The following is a 22514-nucleotide window of genomic DNA, read 5'->3' on the forward strand; positions in this document are numbered from 1 at the left end:
AAACCCCTGAAGGTCACATTCAGATAATGGTGACTGGTATGCCAACAAGGCCAAGAATCTAACTCCCAATACCAAGAATCAGAATCCCAAGGTTCATAAGGGAATGTCAGCCAAGAAGTCTAATCCAAGAGATGCTCCAGCGAAACCAAGACCGGCTAGGTTAAAGTCATATCGGCGATCGGCTTTAAGTTCAAAAGGAAGTACTGAGCCACCCATCGGATCAAAAAAGAAATGGGTCAAACCCAAATACAGATGGGTTCCAAAGGTTCAATCTCCCAAATCACCTAATGACTCTAATATTTCTTCATCTTTTGTTTGTGATAAACAGGATATGTCATAGGAGAGAGTTCCATGAAAGGATGAAAAAGGTCAACCCAGTTTCAAAATGGACTTAGTTCCAAAGACCAACTGATCCCGCTTTGTATCGGAGCACCTATGGAGGCATATCATCATACTTTGGTTTGTTGGTAGTGGTTGCTCCTGGCATATGATAGGGGACATCTCTCAACCGTACAACACTCAGAACTTTTTTCGAGAGTATGTGTCCTTTGCGAGAAAGGAAAGAAGGGAAGAAAGGAAGGGATCACATGGGGTTAGTGCTTAATGACGTAAAGAATTATCGAATCTGTTCTGAGATTATGCGTGCTGTTCTCAGACCTTTTGGATGCAAATTCAATCGGTGATTTACGGTTTGCATTTTCTTCTCTATACTCCTGAGTTTATCTTACTCTGATTCGTTTTAAAAGACAATTATTCATTTTCTTAATAGTTTTTCGTTAGTAGTTATTATTGGGAAGTGATATCAAGAAAGTGATAACGGGCAGTCTAAAACATGTGTAAAGGACTAAATTTGAATTGTCTAGACTCTGTGATCAATGTGTTGGTAGGCACGAAGTATTTGAAAGTGTGGATTTAGATACGATTGTTTGGACTGACCATACGATGCTCAGGTAGATTGAGCAGTGAGATAAACACGGGAACCTAAAGGATACACTAAATTAATACGCATTTAGAACAGTGGTTCGAATTTTCCTTGATGTACGAACTTATGTCCTTAATTCTGGTTCTGATAAGACGACTGGGGGGTTATGAAAAACTAGGTCGGTAGGAAATTATTTTCTTGCTTTCTATCTGTCAGTCATATGTTGCTTCCTCTGTGTAATCGGAAGATCTGACCCGGATTGCAACATATGCAACTCTATTTCTACGCACCTCCTTATCTATGAAATTCTTCTTATCTGTTAGCCATATGATGTCTCCTCTGCGTGATTGGAAGATCCGAACTGGAACACAGCATATGCACCCTACTATTTCTATAACCCTCTATCTCTATTAGTCATATGTTGTCCCCTCTGCGTGATTGAAATAGATTCGACCTGGGACACAGCATATGCATCTATCTCTAAATATGACTTCCTCCTTAATAATTGTTTACTCACCTAAAGTAAGGAGTCCTTAGGAGGTTCTTGATAACCAAGGTATATCGGGAAGTGGGGAACACGTTCTAGTGCAACTAAAATTGAACCATTTAAGAGGTTGCCTGTGGATCGCGTTGCTTAATTTAAGTGGGCAACAATACCCGTGGTTGTTATCAGCTAAATGGTTTATTTAGGAAAGTTTGTCGATATCCTTCATGTTTAAGTGGACCACAATACCAGCAATTGACCAGATCTATTCATGAAGGTGAAGGTACTGATAAACAAGTTTAGACAGTGTCACAACTTTGATCCCAAATATTTTTGTTTTTCGTTATATTTGTTCATAGTTTTCCTCTATGCACAAATTTAGGGGGAGAATTAAAAAAAATCAAAAGTCAAACAAAAATCAGAAAAATTCAAAAATAAAAAAAAGTAGTGTTATTTCCGTTTTATTTTTCCAGAAAATATGAAAAATCCAAAAATATTTTTTGTGTGCTAAGTTTTCCTTTAGTTTTGTTTTGTCTTTAAAAGTGATTTCATGTATAGATAAGACTCATGGAGACTGAATCGAAGATTTTCTAAGCCAAGGCTTCATCTGTGATCATCGAAGAATTCTCATTCGAAGGAGCAAGAAATGAAGATTATTCTTTCAACATTCAATTATTCTACCCTAGAAGCAAGGTGAAGCAGAAATTGAAGATTATCTGACGGATTGCATTGAAGCCTCCTCAATCAGTCTGATATTATCATTGTACCTGCTAAAGTGATCCAGAAGATTTGTTCTCTCTGATGTTCTCTCTGAAGATTCTCAAGCTGAAAGCGCTATCTTTCAAGAGTCGGTACATCAAGCATCCTCACCCACTGTGCGTTCAATGTCAAATTATGAAGAAAAGCACGGCTGCTCAAGATGAGGTCATTCATTGAAGATTCATCAAGTTCATCTTGAAGTTGTGAAGAATTTGAAGATTAATGTTGAAGTCAAGCTCTTGATGAAGACTGACAAAAAAATCCAGCTACTTTTTAAGGGGGGCTTGTTGGATCAATTAAGAAAAGAAATTTATAAACCAATGGGGATATTGTTGGGTCAAAAATATGGTTTATACTTTGATTTTCTAGGAAAATGTATTCTTTGTGTCTTGGACCGTAAATAGCTCGGTGTTTACGGTCGTATACGTGTTTACGGTTGTGTTTACAGACGTGAACAGGTTTACGGCCGTAAACCCATTCACGTCCCATGTCTACTATATATAGGGTGAGGAGTGCATAATTGTAAGATAATAGAGGAGCTTATGTGTGCGCATTTGAAGGTGTTTTACAGAGAGAAACTAGAGAGAAGAACAAGTGTGTATTAATGTGTGTGAATCTCATGTAAAGGATCATCATTCTATTCATCAATACATTAAAATTCATATTATTCTTCTTCTCCTTCTCTTCTATTTGATCTGACATCAACTGTTTGATTGGGATTCCACACCATCAAACGGATCTGATTGATACACAAGCATTTTGGGGACTTACAAAAACAACATATAACTGACCGTGTGAGAAAATCGGTTCTCGCAAAAACAACCCAATCTTTTTCAATGATTGGCCCTGACTTTTATTTATTGTCATAACAAAACAAACCACTAGGGGAAATTGTCTCATTTTGAACTTGTATTGAATTTTGTTGTCTGAATGTGTTACAGACAACCTTGAAATAAAAACTCGATGTCCAATATTACTTCCAGTTAAGACCATTGTTTCTATGATGCGATTACCCAATGATACCACCTAAATTCTACTACCATTACATAACCCGTTTTTTGGTCGATATTTCTTAGTAACCTAACCGGAACACCGACCTTTAAAATCAACTTATGGTTTGACAAATCGGAGATTTTAAGTCCATTTAGAACATCATGTGAATATAAACTCTCATCAAAGTGATTGTGAATAAACTCTGTTTGGCATATATACTATCTGAACTAAGGTATTCTTTTTCTTCTCATGAAGACTATTTTGAAAATTATAAAATACGTTTTGGAAAACATTGGCTTGAATTAGAGATTCCCAAAAAAAAGTATACAACACAACATTAGCAATCTGTCAACAAAGGGTTTATTAAAATCAATGATTAATAAAATGCATTTATTTTTGTAAAATACAAAAAAAAAAATATACATGTTTATCTGTTTGTAGAAGAATATACATGTTCATCCAAGAAAATCATTTCGATGGAGTACTTTTCGTTAGCATCAAATTTAGAATTGAGTGTCCATAACTTCAATACTTTTACTTTCATCGTGAAGTCTGAATTGACTAGGTCAATGTCTTTTATGAATGTTATCTTTGAAGTAACCATATTTACGTAAGAATTTAGAAAAGTCAATAAACATAGAAGATACTTTTAATATTATAATTGGATGTCATCATGGGTTAAAAAAATATTACAGTAATGGTCCTGTTTCGTTATTAAACATTTACTTTTATTTTCTATCTTGGTTTGGTTACACTTCGCCTGATATCTAATATCTTACAATCAAAAAACCCAAATTACAAGGACCATTTGTGTAATGTTTTTTCTACCTTAGGGACCATCTCTGTAATGTTTTTCCACAAATAAGGACCAATTCTATAATTTTTTCTGCAACATGGGCAATTCTATAACGTTTTTCTTCACATGGACCATTTTTGTATTGTTTTTCTACCATAGCGACGAATTTTGTAATATAGTTTGCTATAGGGACCCTCTTTGGGACCCTCTTTGTGATGTTTTTATACCACATGGTCCATTTCTGTAAATTAGAGAATTTTGGAATTTTTTTATGCATAGGAACCATTTTTGTAATTTTTTTCTAGCAATAAGGACCAATTCTATAATGTTTTTCTACCATAGGGACTAATTTGTAATTTTTTCTACAATAGGGACCTTTTCTATAGTTGTTTTTGGTTAATTGTTAGAATCACATATTTCTAAATGCTTCTCTAAACACAGCATTAAATATTTTATTGCTAAGGTTACCGTTATAAAAAAGTAGTTAAATGAGTAAGGGCAAAACAATCAACATTTGTTGAGAAAAACTAATGAAACCCACTGTATGTTTTGTTTAAGGACAAATGTGTCCAGAAAATAAGAAATACAATGTTCTATTGGGATAACTTTGAAAGTTAGGTGTTATAAAAATGATTTTATCTTTAAAGAAACAAAAGAAACACTATATTGATAATAAATATGAAATGACAGTTTGTAAAAAACAATTATAGAATAAATTTTAGTATATCCCAGGATGTAACGGGATTTTGAAGAAAAAAAAAGCAGCAACATGGAACATTTTTACATCTTACAACTTACAACAAATAGACACAAATTAACAAAGATACACTTTAGTTAAAGGATATCATGAGAAGCAAGGGTAAGTAGAATGCTACATTGTTGGAATTTTTTGTAAGGGACAATTTGACAAATTTATTAACATTGACATCTTTGAATTATTTACAACACATACACATACAACAAATAGTATAGTTTTGTTTTGGAAAAAAAGTTAAAATTTTTATTTTTAGAAAGTTTGATTTTTTAGTCAAAATGATTATTTTGCCCTTTTTCCAATTTGGTCAATTTATTGCTTTTTTTCAAATTTGTACCACTTAAACAAAAATAGGAAGTATAATTTTATCCCTTTAAATTGTCATTTTGACCATTTTTGTCAATTTTATCAGTTTTACTATTTTATTTTGACCATTTTTTTGGTTAATATCAATGTACTTTGAAATGTCACTTTTAATGAAGTACATTTCTATAAATTGCTTTAGAAATGTTATTTTTTTCTATTAAAATGTCTTTTTAATGTAAGTACATTGCTATAAATTGCTTTGAAAATGCTATTTTTGTAACATCCATAAAAATCAAGCCAAATTTAAACTTTTCAAAACATTTCGAAACCATTAATTATTACAAAACTTGTTTTCAAAATAGTATTTTATCAGAGTATCCCATACACAAATCATAAACAATAGGAGATGTACAATCATTCGCCTCTCCGCGATCATCTGATGTACCTGAAACAAAAACTGAAATTGTAAGCCCAAAGCTTAATGAGTTCGCCCAAAATACTGATACATAACAACAATATAATAACAACGTGTAATGGGTCTACAAATCTACAGACTAGATTACCCCATGTGCCCACAGTGTGATTCTAGCTTGCCCTTCGGGCCAACAGCTCACATTTGGCCTGCCTCCGAACCCACAACATAAGTATGGTTTGCTCCCGAGCCCACAAATTATGACTGGCTTTCCCCCCTGCAATCCTAAGACTGAAACATAACTTATCTACCCTCAGTACGAGTCTGGCATACCACTTGGTCCTTAGCTCGTATCTGGCATGCTAATGAGTCCTCAGTATGAGTCTGGTATATCTTCCCAGCCCTCAGCTCATATCTGGCATACTCTAGGGTTAGTTGGTCACTACACGAGGCACTGAAACCTCAACCCTACCCACACAAACATGTCTACATATACAGCTAATTGCGCATACAAATAATCAAACAATAACACATGTAGTCTTACAGATCTACCTAACTTGCATGGAAAACTAGCATGGATAACTATCTCATACTCAACGCATCATCAAAAAACTGGGATATCAAATCCAATGGGTCGGCTTTGGTGCCTTAGAACCCTTAGTATAGTGAGGATAACTCACCTCTCAACTTTCGAATCGAAGTGATAAATCAAACTCTCAAACCACGGCCACGAACTCCAACACCTATAATTACCACAAGACCCTTTCCATAAATTCCAATTTACCATAATACCCCAGAAGTCAACTAGTCAACCCTTGGTCAAAGTCTAAGTCAAAGGTCAAGGTAAACAGTCCATGTTGAACCGACTCGTCGAGTGTAGTTCACCGACTCGTCGAGTCCTTCCTGAACTCGAGAAGTTGTGAAATCCCTAGTTGACTCATCAAGTTTTCCCGAAACTCGCCGAGTTCATGCATGCCCAAATGTCGGGGAGCCCTAGCTGACTTGCCGAGTCACCCTACTGACTCGCCGAGTCCATGAAAAAGTCCTTGCATGACAATATTCATTGGACTCGTCGGGTTGGCCATGCCACTCGTCGATTCCCATCAGTCCTTTCCCCATCCAGATGATTTTAAGCGACTCTAAAGCTCTATAATGTAGATTTGAGCTCCTAAGGCATACTTCTTACGTAAAGCTGCAAACTTTACGTACATGCAAGGTGATAATGGCCCAAATCAAGCTAAAGAAGGGTTTTAAGGGATGAAGAGGGTATTACTTCACTAAAGGCTGGAATGTTATGATCTTACAGGCCAAGATAAACCTAGATCTGAAGTTGCAACTTCAGATCATGGCTAATACCCACAATAACATGTTAACATGGCCAAAGTGGCCCTAATCTCATACATGCATAGATCTTGATAGAAGAAGGTAAAGGTAACAACTTGTTACCTCAAAAACGATGCTAAGATGAAGAACTCGGATCTACTACCTTTTTTATGTTCCAAGCTTGAGTACTTCAAGATCTTCCTTCCACAATCCACCTCAAAGCTTAATATCACACAAAGAGAGGTAAAAACGACGATTTAGGGTTTCTGGACTCACAAGAGGATGTAAAGGAGACCAAGGGAGGCTAATGACCCTTTAAATAGGGTGAAAAACCCTAGAACTTAGGGTTTCATCCTCCACCTCCAAATCGTCGAGTCATATACCCGACTCGACGAGTTGGTCATTTAAAACATGTGGCCCCAAAAGTTCCTACTTGACGAGTCAGGGCATCAACTTGTCGAGTAGACCTTCCAATATGAAAATAAACCTGTAAAAGTTAATACCTAAGAGTCGGGGCGTTACAACTTTTTCATCATTTTGAATTGATGCCAAAACAACCACTTTTTCACAAATTTAATCTTGCCTATGTAATCTCATATTTACCAAAATATTCTTATTTTGAATTTTTACAAAAATAATGATTTTGGTGTGTAAAATATTAGAAATGTAAAAGAGAATTAAAAAAAGAGGACGTATACATGGGTCTTTTGGTAAGTAAACTAAATGGTAAAAGCTTTAAGTTTTAACATGTTTGATGGGTATGAAAGAAACACAAACCACACTGCCTTCTCAACATATATCACTATTCAAATTCAAATTCTGTAGTCATGTTGAGATTTCCAGAGAACAAAGTTTTTTTTGTAATGGCATCTAAACAAAAACTAAAACCCAAAAAAAAACGAAATTGAAAATCCAAAGCAGAATCACAATCTAAGCAACTTCTTGACAGCTTGAATCATATTCGAATAGCCAAAAAATGAATTTGCAAATGTGTAATACACAGGCCTCACATTAAATTTGCAAATGTGTAGGGTAAAATTTGTTTGTGACATGGAGGGTAAAAATGGAAAATGTCATTTATGAGTATCATTTTCAATTATATTATCATTCTAAACAACAAAGAAATATAAAACTAAGATCCCCATGGAGGGTAAAACTAGAAAATGTCAAAGTATAACAATACTAAATTGTTTCAAAGTATATTGGTTTGAATAAGGCAAAATATTTGCAAATGTGTAGGGTAAAACTTGTTTGTGACATGGAGGGTAAATGTAGCATCCGAGATTTCCCAGGTAATATTATTATTGATCCTAATTGAAGTGTGGTATGGTTCGGGTTGGGCTTTTGAACTTTGGCTCTTGCTAGTAGGCTGAGGAAGCTACGTACGCGGTGCGTACCTTGCCGTGTATGCCCAACGTACTCATGTAAAGGAAGCGAGAAGGCTAAGCACGTGCGCCCAGCGTACCAGGAGTATGCCCAGCGTACGTGTGCAGATCCTTGAACCCTAAAAATTATAGTTGCTCCCTATATAAAGAAAATAACCCCTGTTGGTTCAGCCTCCCTTCACTCTTACCCAACCACCATGAAAACCCTAGCTCCCTTTGTGCGCCTTTGTGTTCTAGAAGCCATTTGAGAGTGTTTGTGTGTTATTTTAGTGAGAAAAGAAGAAAGTAGCTTGAAGAAGAAGCAAGGATCCACCAAGAGCTTGTAGATCCGGAGGCTTGACACCATTTATGACTCTTTTGTGGTATCAAGCTCCATCCTTGACCATTATATGCTTAGATTTTTTTATTTGAGGCTTTTATGTCCTTTTTGGACCCCATTGTTGGGAATGTTCGAGTATTGTTGGTTCCAAAGCTTAAGAGTTGTCCTTTTGGACTCTTAGAAGCACCTAGGAACATAAAAATCGAATCTTGGTGGTTAAGCCAAAACCATGCAAGGGCTAGATGGTCTTAAAGTTGGAATAATGGACCAAAATCATGTTTTTAACCCAACCTTGCATGCAAGCACATAAAGTTCGTGACTTTATTGTTTAGGAGGTCTAAAAGAGACAGGATCTGCAGTTTGGACGTAAAGACTTAACGGATTAAGTCAAGAATAAAGTCCCAAAGAAGTTGGCCAGTACGCTAGGTGTACTCCTTGGTACGCCGCACGTACTGGGTCAAACTCCCCGTCTTGGTCAAGGCTAGCATACGCTGGGCATACATGCCAGTTGCGCTGCGCGTACGCATGCAGATTGGGAAAATTTGGCTTTTGGGCCCTAAGAGGATGGGTCTGGACTTTTGGGCCTCATGGCCCACTGAGAAGTATCATTTTGAACTTAGGAATAAGAAACTTGAGTATTAGGCCCTTTTGGGCCAAAATTGGGCCTTTGAGGATTATTATATTGGACTTGGGAATTTTGGGCCCAGTTGGGGAAATAAGGTCTAAATCATAAATTGGACAATGAGTGGGCCCTTAGGGAATCCTTGATGGGCCATAAGAGATCTGGGCTTGATAAGTTCAAATCAGGACTTAGGTATGTCCCAAATGGACCAAAGGGTAAAACGGTCATTTTACCCTGAGTAGTGTTATAGAGTCTGATTGAGTGTTATGTGTCTCTAATAGCTGGGAGTCATCGGAGCAGCTGTTAGAGATTTTCTCCACGAGATTCGACACACAGTTTACGTGGTGAGTTACCTTCCAGTAGAAGTGGGTTTAAGGCACCAAGGTCGACCCACTAGTAGTTGGTTACAATTGAGATGATTGTCTTTTGTGATAATTGTCTGGTTTGCTATTACTTGATATGTTCTTTGTGCCAGAATCTCTTGCAGGGAAAGCGTATAGTATGGGTACTACTCATCACATTATAACCTTAATAAAACAAACTTGTTTTAAGGTAATCAGTACGTCAGGATGTCAATTCAAAAGACAACCGAGTACTTACATTTTCTCATTACTTTCATATTGTGACAGTTCCAGTTGAAAGTTAATGCAAACTATTTTTGAGTTAAGATAGTTAATAACTAGGGAAAACTTACATCTTTTTAAACGACGAACAGAACAGTCGAGTCTAGTACATTCAGTAGAAAGGGACATATAATGCTAACCTTATGATTCCTTAGTGTACACATCAGGGATATATATTAATCAGATACGTAAGGTATTAGGATGTATGCCTTCTGCTTCATTTCCTATTCCTTGTTTAGTTGTGGGCTTAGATCAGATTCACCTAACCTAATATCTATTCAATCTTATCTATATATATATATATATATATATATATATATATATATATATATATATATATATATATATATATATATATATATGTTTTGTATACATCAAGTCATCATAAGGGGTACCAGGTATGGGTCAGGTCATAGGACACTAATTTAATGCACACTTTTCTAGTATAAAACATACTTTTCAAATAGAACATTTGGTATACAAAACTAGAAACTTACCAGTAAAGGGTTTAATCCGTTTTATTAAACTAGTATAACTTAAAGGACCTTAGGTGGTTAATTCTATAATACATTGGTCTATATATCAGGGTTATATATAATTAATACCCAATAGGTAGTTGGATGTGTGCTTTCTGCCTCATTTCCTATTCCTTGTTTGGTTGTGGGCTTAGGGCAGATTCACACAATTAACTATCTGTTCGATATTAGATTATATATAGCTAGTATAAACTAAGAGATTATAGAAGGAACCACTATGGTTACCAATTTTCACTAAAAGAAATAAGGGTTTTCTTAAAGGATCTTTTCATCAAATATAAAGGAACTATTACAGTTAACTCCGAGGGTACCAAGTGAATACACCAGGGTTATATACAACGAAGAGCTAACAACCAATAGGATGTGTGTCATCCGCCTCATTCCCTGTTCCTTGTTTGGTTGTGGGCTTAGAGCAAATACACATAATCGATTGTTTGTTTACTATGGGTTTTATATAACTTGTATCCACTTAGTACTCATAGAAAGGATTGTAGAGTCATTTTTACTTATCTTTCTTCAAAGCAGGAAATATAGGATTTTCTGGAGGAACATGAGAACTTTTCTAAACAGAACTTAAAACTTACTACAAATTTCTTACAACTTACTTACATCACTAAAATCTTATGAACTCACCAGCTTAAATGCCAATCAACTCTTTCAAAATAACTTGTATTCTCAGGAAACTATTAGACAGGTACGCGCACTGGGAATTCAGAAGATGGAGCAATATAGCTTCATGTTTTTTTGTTATTTACTTTTTGTCTATGTTATGTGAACCACATACTTTGTAAACTCTTTCTTTCTAATGAAATGGTTTGTTTATTACTTTGATTACTATGGTGCATGTCTTGTGATACTAAACATGACGTTCTCCACCCCCGAACGTTTCCGTCGTTGTGGTTTTGGGGTGTGACAGTCTCCATCTGAGATTTGGAGCTTTCTGGGATTGGCATGCTACTATCGAAGATTCATTCAGGACTTCTCCAAGATATTTGTGCCCCTGGCCCGGTTGACGAGGAAAGTCGTGGTCTTTCGCTGGGGGCCTGAGCAGCAGGCCGCATTTGAGACATTGAGACAGAGATTGTGTGAGGCGCCAATCTTAGCCTTGCCAGAGGGAATGGATGATTTTGTAATATATTGCGATGCGTCCATCTCGGGTTCGGGCACGGTATTGATGCAGAGAGGGCATATTATCGTTTACGCTTCGAGGCAGTTGAAGCCTCACGAGGCGAACTATCCGACGCATGATTTAGAGCCGGGGGCTGTTGTTTTTGCCCTCAAGATTTGGCTTCATTACCTCTATGGGGTTCGTTGTACCATTTACGCGGACCACAAGAGTGAGGTATCTCATGGACCAGCCAAATCTCACTATGAGGCAGCGTTGGTGGCTTGATGTGGTAAAGGATTATGATTGTGAGATCCTCTACCACCCGAGGAAGGCCAATGTCGTGGCCGATGCTCCTAGCCGCAAGGCAGCACTGATCAGATATCTGTATGAGGATGAAGATTGTGAATCCACTGTTGGAGCGGATTCGGGAGGCCCAGCAGGAGGCCATGAAGGAGGAACATCGCAAGAGCGAGCGTATTGTGGGTCAGGATTCCTCCTTCGACTATGACAACCGTGGATTGTTGACTCTTCACCGGAGGGTGTGGGTTCCATATCATGGAGGTGTGCACCAGGTACTGATGGAAGAGGCACACAAATCTAGGTTTTCTATCCATCCTGGGGCAACGAAAATGTACAGGGATCTTCGTCTAGACTACTGGTGGCCCTGCATGAAGAGGGATGTAGGATGGTTTATGGAGAGATTCTTGACCTGCAGAAACGTCAAGTCCGAGCACCAGAGGCCTCACGAAAAGGTTCAGCCGTTGGATATCCTGCTATGGAAGTGGGAGGATATCACTATGGATTTCATCACAAAGCTTCTCAGGACCACGCGGGGAGTGGATTCGATTTGGGTCATCGTTAATCGATTGACCAAGAGCGCCCATTTTATTCTGATTCAAGAGAGTATTTCAACCGACGGGTTGACTGAAATCTATATCAGGGAAGTAGTGGAGCGGTAAGGGGTGCCAGTCTTAGTGATTTCTGACAGCAATGTGTGATTCACTTCCAGATTCTGGAAGAAGTTTCATGACGAGTTGGGTACTCGTCTACACTTTAGCACTGCTTTTCACCCGCAGACGGATGGTCAGAGTGAGCGGACCATCCAGAATTTGGAGGACATGTTGCAAGCATGTGTTTTAGACTTTAGAGGTAGTTGGGATACTTACCTCCCTTTGGCTAAGTTCTCCTATAATAACATCTATCATACAAGTATTGACTTCCCTCCTTTTGAGATGCTATATGGGAGGAAGTGCAGGACCCCGATATGCTGGGGTGAAGTGGGTCAGAGTGTCATAGGGAGTACCAAAGTGGTACTCTAGACTACAGAAAGGATCCAACAGGTTCGGAGCAGGCTTTAGACTGCTCAGAGTTGGCAGAAAAGTTATGCTGACAAGCGTCGATCGAACCTGGAGTTCTAAGTCGGGGATATGGTACTCCTGAAAGTGTCTCCTTGGAAGGGCGTCATTCGATTTAGGAAGCGGGACAAGTTGGGCCCCAGATATATTGGGCCCTTCAGGATTGTCGCCTGGGCGGGCAAGGTGGCATATAGGCTGGATCTGCCAGCCGAGCTTAGCTAGATTCATAGCACCTTTCACGTCTCCCAGCTGCAAAAAATTTTGGTAGACGACTCTGCGATGGTACCCCTCGAGGATATTCAGGTGGATGATAGCCTAAACTACATCGAGCGACCAATAGCCATTCTAGATAGGAAGACGAAGACACTGAGGAACAGGGAAGTAGAGCTAGTGAAGGTGCAGTGGCAACATCGCAAGGGCTCAGAATGGACTTAGGAGCCGGAGGATGAAATGAGAGAGCACTATCCCGAGTTATTTTCAGCAGCGGCAACGGACTTTGGGGACGAAGTCTAATTTAAGTGGGGGAGATTTGTAGCATCCGAGATTTTCTAGGTATTATTATTATTATTATTATTCATCATAATTGAAGTGTGGCATGGTTCGGGTTGGGCTTTGACCTTTGGGCCTTGCTAGTGGGCTGAGGAAGCTACGTACGTGGTGCGTACATTGTCGTGTACGCTCAGCGTACTCGTGTAAAGGAAACGTGGAGGCCAAGCACGTACGACCATCATACCAGGAGTATGTCCAATGTATGTGTGCAGATCCTTAAACCCTAAAAATTATAGTTGCTCCCTATATAAAGAACATAACCCCTGTTGGTTCAGCCTCAATACACTCTTACCCAGCCATCATGAAAAACCTAGCTCCTTTTGTGTGCCTTTATGTTTTAGAAGCCAGTTGAGAGTGTTTGTGTGTTATTTTAGTGAGAAAAAGAAGAAACGAGCTTGAAGAAGAAGCAAGGATCCACCAAGAGCTTGTAGATCCAGAGGATTAACACCATTTCTGACTCTTTTGAGGTATCAAGCTCCATATTTGACCATTGTATGCTTAGATTTGTTTGTTTGAGGCTTTTATGTCCTTTTTGGACCCCATTGTTGGGAATGTTTTAGTATTGTTGGTTCCAGAGCTTAAGATTTGTCCTTTTGGACTGTTAGAAGCACCTAGGAACATAAAAATCGGATCTTGGTTATTAAGGCAAAACCATGCAAGGGCTAGATGGTTTTAAAGTTGGAATAATGGACCAAAATCATGTTTTTACCCAAACTTGCATGCAAGCACACAAAAGTTCGTGACTTTATGGTTTAGGAGGTCTAAAAGGGTCTGGATCTGCAGTTTTGACATAAAGACTTAACGGATTAACTCATGAATAAAGTCCCAAAGAAGTTGGCTAGTACGGTGGGCGTACTCCTTGGTACGCCGCACGTACTGGGTCAAACTCCCTGTCTTGGTCAAGGCTAGCATACGCTGGGCGTACATGCTGGTTGCGCTGCGCGTACGCATGCAGATTGGGAAAATTTGGCTTTTGGGCCCTAAGAGGATGGGTCTGGACTTTTGGGCCTCATGGCCCACTGAGAAGTATCATTTTGAACTTAGGAATAAGATACTTGAGTATTAGGCCCTTTTGGGCCAAAATTAGGCCTTTAAGGATTATTATATTGGACTTGGGAATTTTGGGCCCAATTGGGGAAATAAGGTCTAAATCAGAAATTGGACAATGAGTGGGCCCTTAGGGAATCCTTGATGGGCCATAAGAGATCTGGGCTTGATAAGTTCAAATCAGGACTTAGGTATGTCCCAAATTGACCAAAGGGTAAAACGGTCATTTTACCCTGAGTAGTGTTATAGAGTCTGATTGAGTGTTATGTGTCTCTGATAGGCGGAAGTCATCGGAGCAGTTGTTAGAGATTTTGTCCGCGAGATTCGACACACAATTTACGAGGTGAGTTACCTTCCAGTAGAAGTGGGTCTACGGCACCAATACAATTGAGATGATTGTCTTTGTGATAATTGTCTGTTTTGCTATTACTAGATATGTTCTTTGTGCAAGTATGATATGTTCTATATGATAGTAGTGCTAGGACGAGAATAGTCCCCCGATCGGTTGTTAGGACCGAAGGGTAGGTCGGACACCCCAGATATGTCTGACAACATATTATGATAGATTGTTATGTGATAGTAGTAGGGGTGAAATAGTCCATGTAACCGGGTGAGATAGACCGGAGGGTAGACATGTACCCTATAATGGCCTGACATGGGTAGTCAGCATCCCTAAATGGCTTAACATGGGTAGTCAGCACCCCATAACGGCTTGACACGGGTAGTCAGCACCCCAGAACAACTTGACATGGGTAGGTCGGGCACTTAAGAATTGCCCGACAGCATGTATGGTCGTATAGTATGTGGTATGATGGGGGGGGGGGGGGGAACTCACTAAACTTTATGTTTACAGTTTCAGGTACCTCTTCATCCAAGGGGAAGGAGCCAGTGGCGTAGCAGCGCATCACACACATGATTTCCACATTGAGTATACCGGGATTGTACTCTGATTTTTATTGTTGTTGGATGTTTGTTTTTGAGACATGTTTATAATTGTTTATGGATGGATATGATATCGACAATGTTTTCAGTAAATGGTTTATTATAAATTACTTAATTTAAACGAATTTTTTTGACTCGAAATTGGGCCGTTACAGTAAAACTGGAATATGTCATTGATGAGTATACACGGTTATTTTTGGAATTACAAAGATAATATGTTTGATTAAAAACGAAGAGGAGGAAATATAATTTTCGGATTTTTTTGGGATGTTTTGAATTTCAATTAATATTTCTGGATGATATACATAATTTATGGTGTATATATTTTTTCTTTCTAAAACGCATATTTTTTGTGAATTTTTGCAGAAAAATGAATGATGGACTCACAAACATATTACAACATGTTATGCAGGAAATAATCATACATCATATATCAGATTGTAGGATCTGATATTAAATTTATTTATCAAGAAATCAAACTAGAAATAAATTAGTCAAGTAGGATGCATCTCAACAAATAGATAAGAATTGAAAGTAGATTGGTATTAAAGTATTTTCAGAAAAAGGTTATAATTATTGGTTTATGAAGATGAACTAACTCGATTTCTTATGATGTATCTTTTGCAGAAAACGCACTGTTGAAGAAGAAAGCACAATCAAATTCGACAATTTGAATGAAAGTTAAAGACATATTAATTGGAGTATGAATACTTATTATTAAAATTTGAATTCAAAATGCTAATTTTTTAGGACGTGAATTGATATTGTTTCCAAAAAAAACATGGAATTTGAAACTGAAACATTAAATAATTTCATATAAGTTCGGGATTTTACATTAATAGATATCAATTTCTTATTTTGATTATGATTTGATAGATATTGAATAATTTTGATTTATTTTTGAATTTATTTAATTTAATCGAAATTATATGAATTTTAATAAGATGATACGTGACAAAGTGGCAAGGTAGAATAGGGACATGTGGCAAAAATAGGTTTTTTTTATTAGAGGAGGTAGATTAAAGAAGTTTAGATTTTCAATTAGTATATATTTTCAGTCTAATTCGTTCAAAAAATTTGTGTAAAACTAAATATATTTTTTGTTAACAGAATATCCTTATACCATAATAACATATTATTTTTGTATTCTTCGTGTTAAACCTAAATCACAAGAACTTGATAATTTGAATCTTCTTAGATACACGATAATTTACAAAACATTATATTTCTTTGAGGGCCGTAAAGTTTTTTTTGAGTGGCAGAAATTCATTGAAGAAGCTAGCAAGACGTTTGAAAAAATTACAAATTACAACTAAAAATGGGAGAATTGCACCAATCAAACAAACATAACAACTTAAATCTAGCTCGATACTTGATCCATTTATAGAATGTGACTTGAATATCATCTGCAGGGCCGGTCAAAGCCCAGGGCGAGCTGGGCCATGGCCCAGGGCAACAAATCTTAATGGGGCATCATTTTTTAAGGTATGTTACACGTATTGTTATATTTGGGCCACATTTGATCCAATAGTAGGTTCAATCCACATCAAAGAAGGGTAGTCAGAAGCCAAGAAGCGCTTAATGTCGAGACCTAATTAGGCGTCAACTGAAAAAAAAATCGATTTATCTGACTTCTTGATCTAAGCACCATCCACGCCTAATAATTGAAGATGAAGAAGATGAGGTGCCTGGTTTTGGAGAAATATGATCGATGCTTAAATTCCTTCTATCTGAATCGTTTCTTCTAGGATCCTTTTATTCTCCTAAATCGTTTCTTCTAATTTCCTATCAATCCTTTCAAATTTTAAGAACATTGTGAATTGCTTAAGTTTCAAACGGGCCTCCAATGTTCCAAATCTCTAGTCAGTGTCCTAAAGGGGTGATTGAATTAATCGATCCTCCTAAATTCCTAATCAAGTAAGTCTTTTTTAATGTTTGAAAATTCTTGTATAACATATGCGAAGTTGCTAAAATCTGATTGTGGTTATTGATTAAAATTTTTGAAATTTCAGTTTTCTTATATAGCTTAGTGGTGAAGTGAAGTAGTTGATCAAAGTTGTAGTCTTCTTGATCCATAATTGCTATAAGATTCATCAATTTTTGAGGTAACTTTGTTCTACAATTTCTTGTGACTTTTATAGTTTTATAAGTCTTTCTGCAATAAGATTTCTTAAATTCCTAATGCATTTAGTTTTTTTTTTTCTGATTTTTTAATATGATATATGTTGAATTATGTTTGAAAATTTGATATGTAAATTCCGATTTTGAAATATTGATATGTGGATTTGGTTTTGAATTTCTAATATGTGAATTCTGATTTTAAATAACTAATGTCTTTTTGATTTCTGAATAATCTGATGTACATGAAAACTTGATGTATCTTAAAATTTGATAAGTTATTTTAATTTGTAAAATTTTGTTGTATCAAATTTCTGAAAATCTAATGTATCATATTTTTGAAATATTGTATATGTAAATTCTTACATTGAAATTATGATATTGAAAAGAGATGCGTTCTTGATTTATGTATAATATGATGTGGTATTTCTGAATAATCTGATTAGTTATTTTAATTTTTGAATATTTGATGTACCAAATTTCCAAAATTATCATTTCAATTTAATTTTTGAAATTATGAAATGTTAATTCCAAATTTCTGATACAATTTTATGTTTTTTTAGGTTGTGAGTTTGTTGTTATGGATAGCCAACTTCAGGTTGTATCATTCTTTGGTTTTACTATATCTTTTTGATATTCGGTCTCTTTTTTGTTAAGTATATATGTGCTTTCTAGTAAACAACTATTGGGTGCTCAAAACAGAAATAAAAAAGAGAGAGAACATCTTACTAATAAGTTACAAGGGTCTTTAAATAGGAATTTTGTTAGAAGTGAGGAACTTGATAATGATTGCCAATATTTATTTAGTGAGTTACAAATTTTGCAGGAAATGTTATCCGATGAAGCATACAGATGTGAACTTCCTTAGATAATTATTCAAATTCTGGAGTTTTCAAATGAAATGGACAAGTATCCCAATATGTTGGTAGCATATAATCTTTTTTTGTTGGTACCAGTCATAGTTGGTTCCACAAAAAGAAGTTTTTTTTAACTTAAATTTATTAAAATTATATTTTTGAAGGACTATCACCCAAAAAAGATTAAACGGATTAGCAATTATGAGCATGGGAAATCAATGTTTGCTAAGTCTTGATTATCATAAACTAAGATATGGTCTTCTTCAAAAAAATGCATAGAGACATTGTTTTAGATAAGTGTTTGTATGTTTTTGTTTTTTATAACCTTGATTTAGTTTGTGTATAAAATTTATTTCCTTTTTCTATGTAAATTTTTTTTTATATAAGGGCATTAATATAGTATCTTTCCCCGGACATTGAAAATCAACGGACAGGTCATGATCATCTGTCATCCGCATTGATTGCATTTTCGTTTTTTTTGAAGATAATATCATTTTTGGCTTTCCATAGAAACCACAACACCGAATAAGATAAGACAATAAGTAAATTGCATTTCATCTTGTCCGCTCCCACGGAGATAATTAACGACATCAGAGAAAAGAAATTGTGAGGAGTCACCAATTGAACACTAGCCCATGAGAAGAATCATTTCCACACCTTTGTAGCATAATCACAATTGAACAAAACATGATCTGTCTCTTCATCCTCTGTCTAACAAAATTTGCATGAAAAATAGTCAATCGTAACACCTTTAATAGCAAGGTTGCGAGCTATTGGAATCCTCTTTAGCATAAGCCACCACACAAAGCAATTGAACTCTGAAATCCAATAAACTATTTCATATGTATGCTTATATGAATTTATTAGATATATAATTATATTTAAGTGGGCTTTTATTTGCAATAAGTAATCACTGTGGATTTCGGTATCTGTAATGGGCAATAAGAAATCCTAATGACGATAAATTATTCGTTGATTCTTCATTGGGCATAGGTATCATTACTAAAACTAATGTTTGGTTTGTGAACTTTAGACATTAAAATTTCATTTGTCCTATTACCATTTATTATACATTTATATTGTAAAGGACAAATTATGTATAAATCAACAATTTTGATTATCTGAAATATATATATATATATATATATATATATATATATATATATATATATATATATATATATATATATATATATATATATATATATATATATATATATATGGTTTTAAAGAAAATAAACGTACAACGAACTGTCTTTAAATAGTTCAGCCGAAAGTTTGTTTGTGTTCGTTTATTTAATAAGTGAACAAACGTCAATATAGGACTAACATACTTAGTAGAGGTAGAAGCCTTTCAGATTGGATATCTCAGGTTCAAACCCGAACATAGAGAATTAGATAAGTTGATAAATTTAACTTCTAAACACTTGTCGGTTATTAAAAAAAACAAATATGAACGAGATTTTTTGTTCGTCTAGTTAAACGAACGAACATGAACAATTGTCTTATTCGTTCAATTATGTTATGTTATGTTTGTTTATAATATTATATTATATAATATGATTCAAACAATGTAAAATGAATGTGGAGTTTTTAAAAGTGGTTCAAGTTTTGCAACTTAAAGATTTAGTAAAATGTTAGTATAACAACATATTATAAGTGTTGACATCATAGTTTTATGAGTGTTGATTTGAATGTTTATGCTTATTTATGTTTGTTCATTTTATGATCGTTTATGTTCGCTGATCATCTTAATGTACATAAATGAACGAAGAAACAAGACAATGTGTTAAACGAATAAACACGAACAAAAAATTTCGTTCATTTATTTGTCTGTCTGTTTCGTTTGTTCGGTTAACTTAAATAAACGAACGTAAACAAATCTTTATTCGAGTTTGTTCGGTCCGTTTACATTTACGGGCATATTAATACATATAGAAACAAGATTCCTAAACTATATATAATAGTGTTTTACATAAGAGCTTAGATGAGTACCATTAGTAAATTTATCCCGTAAACACACCAAAACACTCTAAACTCTAGGCCGGTCCGAACTGATAAGAGGCCCGAGGCAAAAGACAAAAAGAGACCCTTCAAATTTACAACAATTTAAAGTTAAATTATCATAATAAGAAAAGAGATTAAAAACTTACAATTAGCTATATTAAGCTTTGAAATAAGATACTTGTTCCACATTCACTATTTGTATTTAATAAGGCAACTGATGTTGGTATAAATATGAAACCGTATAAAGTTATTAAAAAAAATTAAAATTACTAATAAAAGGATAACTTAATATCTAAGAAATCTTTCTCAAGGTGTAACATAGCCAAACTGTCTAATATAAATGAATGATAACATTTTATTAGATGTTTAAACGATATAAAAGAAATGAAACACATGATGATTTGTTCGATATTCTTAAAGTTTTCCAAATGTATTTTAAACCCCAAATTAGATGAAGTGTACTTTTAATTTGCTAAAGAAATATTGAAATATTTTGTTTGTTCAAATATTTGATTCCCTAAAGACAATTGCCAACAAGCACATGTTTACAAACATTAGCAAATAAAAAAGGGCACCACTTGTTATTACAAGTCTTATAAACCAACAACAGAAGGAATGAACATGAACCCACTACCATCTAAAGAACATTTAGTTAATACTCCATTTGGTTTTAACATTCAAAAACCATCAAAATCTAAAAATCACATAAACCTTAACCAGGGCCGGTCCGTGCCATGGGCTAGATAATAAAATAATACCCCATGGTTTTACTCGACCAGACAAATATATAAGAAAACTTAAATAACAAAAGTGCAATAAAATTTACGATTTATAAAAAAAATATTAATACAATAAAAAACCTAAAAAAACTTTCTAAAAGGTTGTTTTATTTGTGATTCTGATGGATTCTTGCAGGGTTGGAATTGAAGATTCCATATCGTGGTGTGATTTGTGACTCTGGTGGTTTGTGCCTTTTGTCCTTCAATCCTTCAACATGTATTAAAAAACTCTCATTATTAAATGAAACATGAAAATACCACAAACAAGAAACAAAATAAATATGACAAACATGTTCCGATTTTATTCTTGTGTTAGCCTGTTAGGCATTAAATTTTGCCATGGAAATAAAAATATAAGTGACAAGAAACACTGTATGAATAAACTCATAACATGTAATATAAACTAATATAATAATATTTCAAGTGGTTCTAATATTTGAATTGCTTCACTTTGAAAATGTGCAATGTTTGCATACCCTTCATTAATGGCAATGGAATTGGGGTAAATGCTCTTGAACTTGGTTAACATGTAATTGGTTCACTTGTAAAATCGACAATTACCCACCAAAGAATGCCAAATCTGGTAGACCCTTTAGAACAAATAAAGATTATCTTAATGTCAACAGAAAATCTTTAATCAGGAATCACACACACACAAATAAAAAAAATCAGCAAGTGCCACCACACAATCTTTCATAGTAATTCTATGAAACACTTAGAATGAATCCTTTAATGCTTAAATCATACAAGAAAATCTACATGTCTAGCTATTTTTATCAACAGAAAAAAGAACACACGTTTAGAAAGGAACTTTAGTTATTTGTATCTGAAGAAAACTACATATAGTCAAAAAAAATTACATAAAGCAAACCACAAAATCAGATACAAAGCAGCAGATTTCGAGCTCTAACAGGTAAAAATAAGAATTCCAACTCCTAAAACAAACCATACAAATCATATTAAGCGGTCAGCTAATGGTAGGTGGCAACCTCTTTAGAAAGAAATAAGAAACAAATTATGAAAATTCGAACTCACCTAAATCAGTTGAAGAGATATAAAAAATCAGAAGCCAACCGGTCTTTTCTTTCGTTGTAGAGAAATCATGAATCAGTTAAAGAGAAATCGAACTCAGTCACTCACAATGAGAGGTGAATGAACTTAGAAATCAGAAATCAGAATGATAGGATGAAGAAACAATCAAACTCAATATGGTTGCAGATGAACTATCAATTGAATGTAGCAACAAATTAAGAGGATTATCGATTAGAGAATGAGAAACTAAGAATAAGAAATTATGAATAGAAATTGTACCATGATAGTTGAGTCGAACACTGATGAATCAATGATCAATTGATTGACTGTCGACTCCTCGATCTCCATAAACCATTGTCGACTCCTCGTTTCAAAGGGTAGCTATTTCACTATTGCCTCCGGGTAGATATTTTCAAGGGTAGCTATCTCGATGTCGATTGCAGTTTTCAAGAGGATTTAATTTGGCGCTCACACTTTTTCACTCTT

At 35.4% G+C, this 22514-nt stretch overlaps 1 long non-coding RNA gene across 2 annotated transcripts; it reads right to left on the reverse strand.

Moving 5' to 3' along the window:
- Positions 1 to 20777: 20777 nt before the first annotated feature.
- Positions 20778 to 22514, reverse strand: LOC145029092 (uncharacterized). Of its 2 annotated transcripts, XR_013676369.1 has the most exons (4): positions 22308 to 22514; positions 22032 to 22074; positions 21473 to 21586; positions 20778 to 21204 (listed from the first exon to the last, which is right to left on the reverse strand). It is a non-coding gene; the product is annotated as an uncharacterized LOC145029092 (long non-coding RNA). The 2 variants fall into 2 exon arrangements; XR_013676368.1 differs by lacking the exon at positions 22032 to 22074.

This window comes from Lactuca saligna, chromosome 2 (genome assembly GCF_052625555.1).
Source record: "Lactuca saligna cultivar CGN05327 chromosome 2, ASM5262555v1, whole genome shotgun sequence".
Lineage (NCBI taxonomy): Eukaryota > Viridiplantae > Streptophyta > Magnoliopsida > Asterales > Asteraceae > Lactuca > Lactuca saligna.